Raw genomic sequence first — 5,915 nt, 5'->3', positions numbered from 1 at the left:
GGTCGGTGGGGGGGAGAACGGGTCGGTGGGGGGGGAGAACGGGTCGGTGGGGGGGAGAACGGGTCGGTGGGGGGGAGAACGGGTCGGTGGGGGGGAGAACGGGTCGGTGGGGGGGAGAACGGGTCGGTGGGGGGGAGAACGGGTCGGTGGGGGGGAGAACGGTCGGTGGGGGGGAACGGGTCGGTGGGGGGGAGAACGGGTCGGTGGGGGGGAGAACGGGTCGGTGGGGGGGAGAACGGGTCGGTGGGGGGGAGAACGGGTCGGTGGGGGGGGAGAACGGGTCGGTGGGGGGGGTCGGTGGTGGGAGACGGAGTGGTTGGTCGGTGGGGGGGGGGGAACGGGTCGGTGGGGGGGGGGGAACGGGTCGGTGGGGGGGGGGGAACGGGTCGGTGGGGGGGGGGAACGGGTCGGTGGGGGGGGGGGAACGGGTCGGTGGGGGGGGGGAACGGGTCGGTGGGGGGGGGGGAACGGGTCGGTGGGGGGGGGGGAACGGGTCGGTGGGGGGGGGGAACGGGTCGGTGGGGGGGGGGGAACGGGTCGGTGGGGGGGGGGGAACGGGTCGGTGGGGGGGGGGGAACGGGTCGGTGGGGGGGGGGGAACGGGTCGGTGGGGGGGGGGAACGGGTCGGTGGGGGGGGGGGAACGGGTCGGTGGGGGGGGGGGAACGGGTCGGTGGGGGGGGGGGAACGGGTCGGTGGGGGGGGGGGAACGGGTCGGTGGGGGGGGGGGAACGGGTCGGTGGGGGGGGGGGAACGGGTCGGTGGGGGGGGGGGAACGGGTCGGTGGGGGGGGGGGAACGGGTCGGTGGGGGGGGGGGGGGGAGAAAGGGGGGGGGGGAACGGGTCGGTGGGGGGGGGGGAACGGGTCGGTGGGGGGGGGGGAACGGGTCGGTGGGGGGGGGGGAACGGGTCGGTGGGGGGGGGGGGGGAACTGGTCGGTGGGGGGGGGGAACGGGTCGGTGGGGGGGGGGGAACGGGTCGGTGGGGGGGGGGGAGAACGGGTCGGTGGGGGGGGGGAGAACGGGTCGGTGGGGGGGGGGGAACGGGTCGGTGGGGGGGGGGGAACGGGTCGGTGGGGGGGGGGGGGGGGAGAAAGGGGGGGGGGGAACGGGTCGGTGGGGGGGGGGGAACGGGTCGGTGGGGGGGGGGGAACGGGTCGGTGGGGGGGGGGGAACGGGTCGGTGGGGGGGGGGGAACGGGTCGGTGGGGGGGGGGGGGGAACTGGTCGGTGGGGGGGGGGAACGGGTCGGTGGGGGGGGGGGAACGGGTCGGTGGGGGGGGGGGAGAACGGGTCGGTGGGGGGGGGGAGAACGGGTCGGTGGGGGGGGGGGAACGGGTCGGTGGGGGGGGGGGGAACGGGTCGGTGGGGGGGGGGAACGGGTCGGTGGGGGGGGGGGAACGGGTCGGTGGGGGGGGGGAAACGGGTCCGGGGGGGGGGGGGGGGAAACGGGTCGGGGGGGGGGGGGGGGGGGAACGGGTCGGGGGGGGGGGGGGGAACGGGTCGGGGGGGGGGGGAACGGGTCGGGGGGGGGGGGGGGGAACGGGTCGGGGGGGGGGGGGGAACGGGTCGGGGGGGGGGGGGGGGGAACGGGTCGGGGGGGGGGGGAACGGGTCGGGGGGGGGGGGAACGGGTCGGGGGGGGGGGGGAACGGGTCGGGGGGGGGGGGGAACGGGTCGGGGGGGGGGAACGGGTCGGGGGGGGGGGAACGGGTCGGGGGGGGGGGGAACGGGTCGGGGGGGGGGGGGGGGGGGAACGGGTCCGGGGGGGGGGGGGGGAACGGGTCCGGGGGGGGGGGGGGGAACGGGTCCGGGGGGGGGGGGGGGGAACGGGTCCGGGGGGGGGGGGGGGGGGGAACGGGTCCGGGGGGGGGGGAACGGGCCCGGGGGGGGGGGAACGGGTCCGGGGGGGGGGGGAACGGGTCCGGGGGGGGGGAACGGGTCCGGGGGGGGGGGAACGGGTCCGGGGGGGGGGGAACGGGTCCGGGGGGGGGGGGAACGGGTCCGGGGGGGGGGGAACGGGTCCGGGGGGGGGGGGAACGGGTCCGGGGGGGGGGGAACGGGTCCGGGGGGGGGGGGAACGGGTCCGGGGGGGGGGGGGGGGGGGGGCCGGGGCTGGGGGGGAGAGAACGGTTCCGGGGGTGGGAGGGGGGACGGGTCCGAGAAGGAGGGGAGGGGGGTGGGAGAACGGGTGCGGCGGGGAAGGGGAAACGGGTCCCGGGGGAGGGGGCGGGGAGAGAATGGGTCCGGGAGAAGGGGGGCAGAGTGGGGGGAACGGGTCCGACGGTGGAGGGGGGGAATGGGTCCGGGGGGGGGGGGGGGGGGGGGGAGAAGAGGGTTCGGGGGGGGGGGGGGGGGAGAGGCTGGAGGGGGGAACGGGTCCGGGGGGGGGGGGGGGGGGGGGGGGGAGGGGGGAGACGGGTCCAGGGGGGGGGGGGGAGGGGGGGAACGGGTCCAGTGGGGGGAGGGGGGAACGGGTCCAGGGGGGGAGGGGGGAACGGGTCCGGGGGGGGAGGGGGGAGAAGGGGAAAAGGGGGGAACGGGTCCTGGGGGGCGGGGGAGGGGAAGGGAGGAAGGGGGGAAACGGGTCCGGGGGGGGAAGGGGGGAAACGGGTCCGGGGGGGGGGGGGGGGGGGGGGGAGAAGGTGGGTCCGGGGGGGGGAGGGAGGGAACTGGTCCGGGAGGGGGGGGCGGGGGAAGGGGAATGGGTCCGGAGGGAGGGGGAGGGGAAGAGAATGGTTCTGGTGGGGGAGGGGGGAGGGGGGACGGGGGAGGGGGGAGGGGGGCGGAACACAGCTCCGCGCGGGGGGGGGTTGAGGGGGGAACAGGTCCGGGGGGGACGGGCGGGTCAGGGGGGAGGGGCGGCGGGGGGGGGGGGGGGGGGGGAGGGGGGGAGAAAGGAAGGGCAGCCGGGGCAGGGGGCGAGGGGTGGGGCGCAGTCAGGGCGGGGCGAGGAGGGGCCGCAGTCAGGGCGGCCGGCGAGGAGGGGGCGCAGTCAGGGCGGGGCAAGGTGCGGGGCGAGGAGGGGGTGCCGTCAGGGCGGGGCAAGGTGCGGGGCGAGGAGGGGGCGCCGTCAGGGCGGGGCAAGGTGGGGGCGCCGTCAGGGCGGGACAAGGTGGGGGCGCCGTCAGGGCGGGGCAACGTGGGGGCGCCGTCAGGGCGGGGCAAGGTAGGGGCGCCGTCAGGGCGGGGCAAGGTAGGGCGAGGAGGGGGCGTGGAGGGGCGGGGCGAGGAGGGGCGCGGTCAGGGCGGGGCGAGGAGGGGCGCGGTCAGGGCGGGGCAAGGAGGGGGCGCGGTCAGGGCGGGGCCGCGGTCAGGGCGGGGCGAGGAGGGGGCCGCGGTCAGGGCGGGGCGAGGAGGGGGCCGCGGTCAGGGCGGGGCGAGGAGGGGCCGCGGTCAGGGCGGGGCGAGGAGGGGCCGCGGTCAGGGCGGGGCGAGGAGGGGCCGCGGTCAGGGCGGGGCAAGGAGGGGCCGCGGTCAGGGCGGGGCAAGGAGGGGCCGCGGTCAGGGCGGGGCGAGGAGGGGCCGCGGTCAGGGCGGGGCGAGGAGGGGCCGCGGTCAGGGCGGGGCGAGGAGGGGGCCGCGGTCAGGGCGGGGCGAGGAGGGGGCGCGGTCAGGGCGGGGCGAGGAGGGGGCGCGGTCAGGGCGGGGCGAGGAGGGGGCGCGGTCAGGGCGGGGCGAGGAGGGGGCGCGGTCAGGGCGGGGCGAGGAGGGGGCGCGGTCAGGGCGGGGCGAGGAGGGGGCGCGGTCAGGGCGGGGCGAGGAGGGGGCGCGGTCAGGGCGGGGCGAGGAGGGGGCGCGGTCAGGGCGGGGCGAGGAGGGGGCGCGGTCAGGGCGGGGCGAGGAGGGGGCGCGGTCAGGGCGGGGCGAGGAGGGGGCGCGGTCAGGGCGGGGCGAGGAGGGGGCGCGGTCAGGGCGGGGCGAGGAGGGGGCGCGCGCGGTCAGGGCGGGGCGAGGAGGGGGCGCGCGCGGTCAGGGCGGGGCGAGGAGGGGGCGCGCGCGGTCAGGGCGGGGCGAGGAGGGGGCGCGCGCGGTCAGGGCGGGGCGAGGAGGGGGCGCGCGCGGTCAGGGCGGGGCGAGGAGGGGGCGCGCGCGGTCAGGGCGGGGCGAGGAGGGGGCGCGCGCGGTCAGGGCGGGGCGAGGAGGGGGCGCGCGCGGTCAGGGCGGGGCGAGGAGGGGGCGCGCGCGGTCAGGGCGGGGCGAGGAGGGGGCGCGCGCGGTCAGGGCGGGGCGAGGAGGGGGCGCGCGCGGTCAGGGCGGGGCGAGGAGGGGGCGCGCGCGGTCAGGGCGGGGCGAGGAGGGGGCGCGCGCGGTCAGGGCGGGGAGGGGGCGCGCACGGTCAGGGCGGGGCGAGGAGGGGGCGCGCGCGGTCAGGGCGGGGAGGGGGCGCGCGCGGTCAGGGCGGGGCGAGGAGGGGGCGCGGTCAGGGTGGGACGAGGAAGGGCCGCGGTCAGGGTGGGGCGAGGAGGGACCGCGGTCAGGGTGAGGCGAGGAGGGGCTGCGGTCAGGGTGGGGCGAGGAGGGGCTGCGGTCAGGGTGGGGCGAGGAGGGGCTGCGGTCAGGGTGGGGCGAGGAGGGGGCGCGGTCAGGGTGGGGCGAGGAGGGGCTGCGGTCAGGGTGGGGCGAGGAGGGGGCGCGGTCAGGGTGGGGCGAGGAGGGAGCGCGGTCAGGGTGGGGCGAGGAGCGGGCGCGGTCAGGGTGGGGCGTGGAGGGGGCGCGGTCAGGGTGGGGCGAGGAGGGGGCGCGGTCAGGGTGGGGCAAGGAGGGGGCGCGGTCAGGGTGGGGCGAGGAGGGGGCGCGGTCAGGGTGGGGCGAGGAGGGGGCGCGGTCAGGGTGGGGCGAGGAGGGGGCGCGGTCAGGCTGGGGCGAGGAGGGGGCGCGGTCAGGCTGGGGCGAGGAGGGGGCGCGGTCAGGCTGGGGCGAGGAGGGGGCGCGGTCAGGGTGGGGCGAGGAGGGGGCACGGTCAGGGTGGGGCGAGGAGGGGGCGCGGTCAGGGTGGGGCGAGGAGGGGGCGCGGTCAGGGTGGGGCGAGGAGGGGGCGCGGTCAGGGTGGGGCGAGGAGGGGGCGCGGTCAGGGTGGGGCGAGGTGGGGGCGCGGTCAGGGTGGGGCGAGGTGGGGGCGCGGTCAGGGTGGCCGTCGTAGCCCCGCCCCTTTCCCCTCCCCGTGACTGAGCTGGTTGCCATGGCGACTCCGCCTCTCGGGCACTGGCGACGCAGGGACTCCTCAAGACCCCGGATGGTGAGTGCCTCGCTCTCGCGCAGCACCCAGCACCCGGAGGCCGCGGCGGAGCCGCCACTTCATGAGGCAACAAGAAGGAGCCGCCTTCTGCTTCCTGAGCCGGGCGCTTCATGCTGCTTCACCTCATCTGACTGAAGTCACTCACTCCGTTTATCGGTTCAACCACCATTTGAATCCACGACGGACAGGCAGTTATGAAGGGGAAAGCGCACGTACCTGTCCTCCGAGGCTAACTCCTTCTTCCAACGGAATTTTCAGCCACCACACAACCGACAACCGCAAACAGAACCGAAAGCTCGAGGAACCTGCGTAGTTCCCCACTGCGCATCCCTGCTGACGTCAGAGACAGCTCGCAATGGGGGCGGGGCCAACGCTGGAAACGCGTCATAGTGACGAGTGGACGGGGCCAATGGGCAGGGCCAGCGCTGGAATCGCCCTCAGCATCCAGGGTGCGTGGCCGGTGCTGGGACCGCCCCTCAGCATCCACGGGGCGTGGCCGGTGCTGGGACCGCCCCTCAGCATCCATGGGGCGGGGCCGTTCTTTGGAAGCTGCATCCATACTCTTCGCAGGTGAAACACAACCCTCCAGGTCAGGCCTTAGTGCTGAGGGAATCATTGAATCCCTACAGTTCAGAAGCGACCATTCAGCCCATTATATCTACACTGATTCTCTGACAGGGC

The 5,915-nt window shown here is 79.2% G+C and overlaps 1 protein-coding gene across 2 annotated transcripts in view; it reads right to left on the bottom strand.

Annotated features, from left to right (window-relative positions):
• snrka (SNF related kinase a) overlaps positions 1-5,575 on the bottom strand; it is a 48,689-nt gene extending 43,114 nt beyond the window's left edge. For both annotated transcript variants that reach the window (XM_078216912.1, XM_078216913.1), the window contains exon 1: positions 5,451-5,575. The gene's annotated coding sequence lies outside the window, so the exon portion shown is untranslated. The remainder of the gene's footprint in view (positions 1-5,450) is intronic.
• Positions 5,576-5,915: the final 340 nt, after the last annotated feature.

This window comes from Mustelus asterias, chromosome 7, assembly GCF_964213995.1.
Source record: "Mustelus asterias chromosome 7, sMusAst1.hap1.1, whole genome shotgun sequence".
Taxonomy (NCBI): domain Eukaryota; kingdom Metazoa; phylum Chordata; class Chondrichthyes; order Carcharhiniformes; family Triakidae; genus Mustelus; species Mustelus asterias.
The sequence above is the reverse complement of the archived record's forward strand: the minus strand, read 5'-3'. Positions and strand labels throughout refer to the sequence as shown.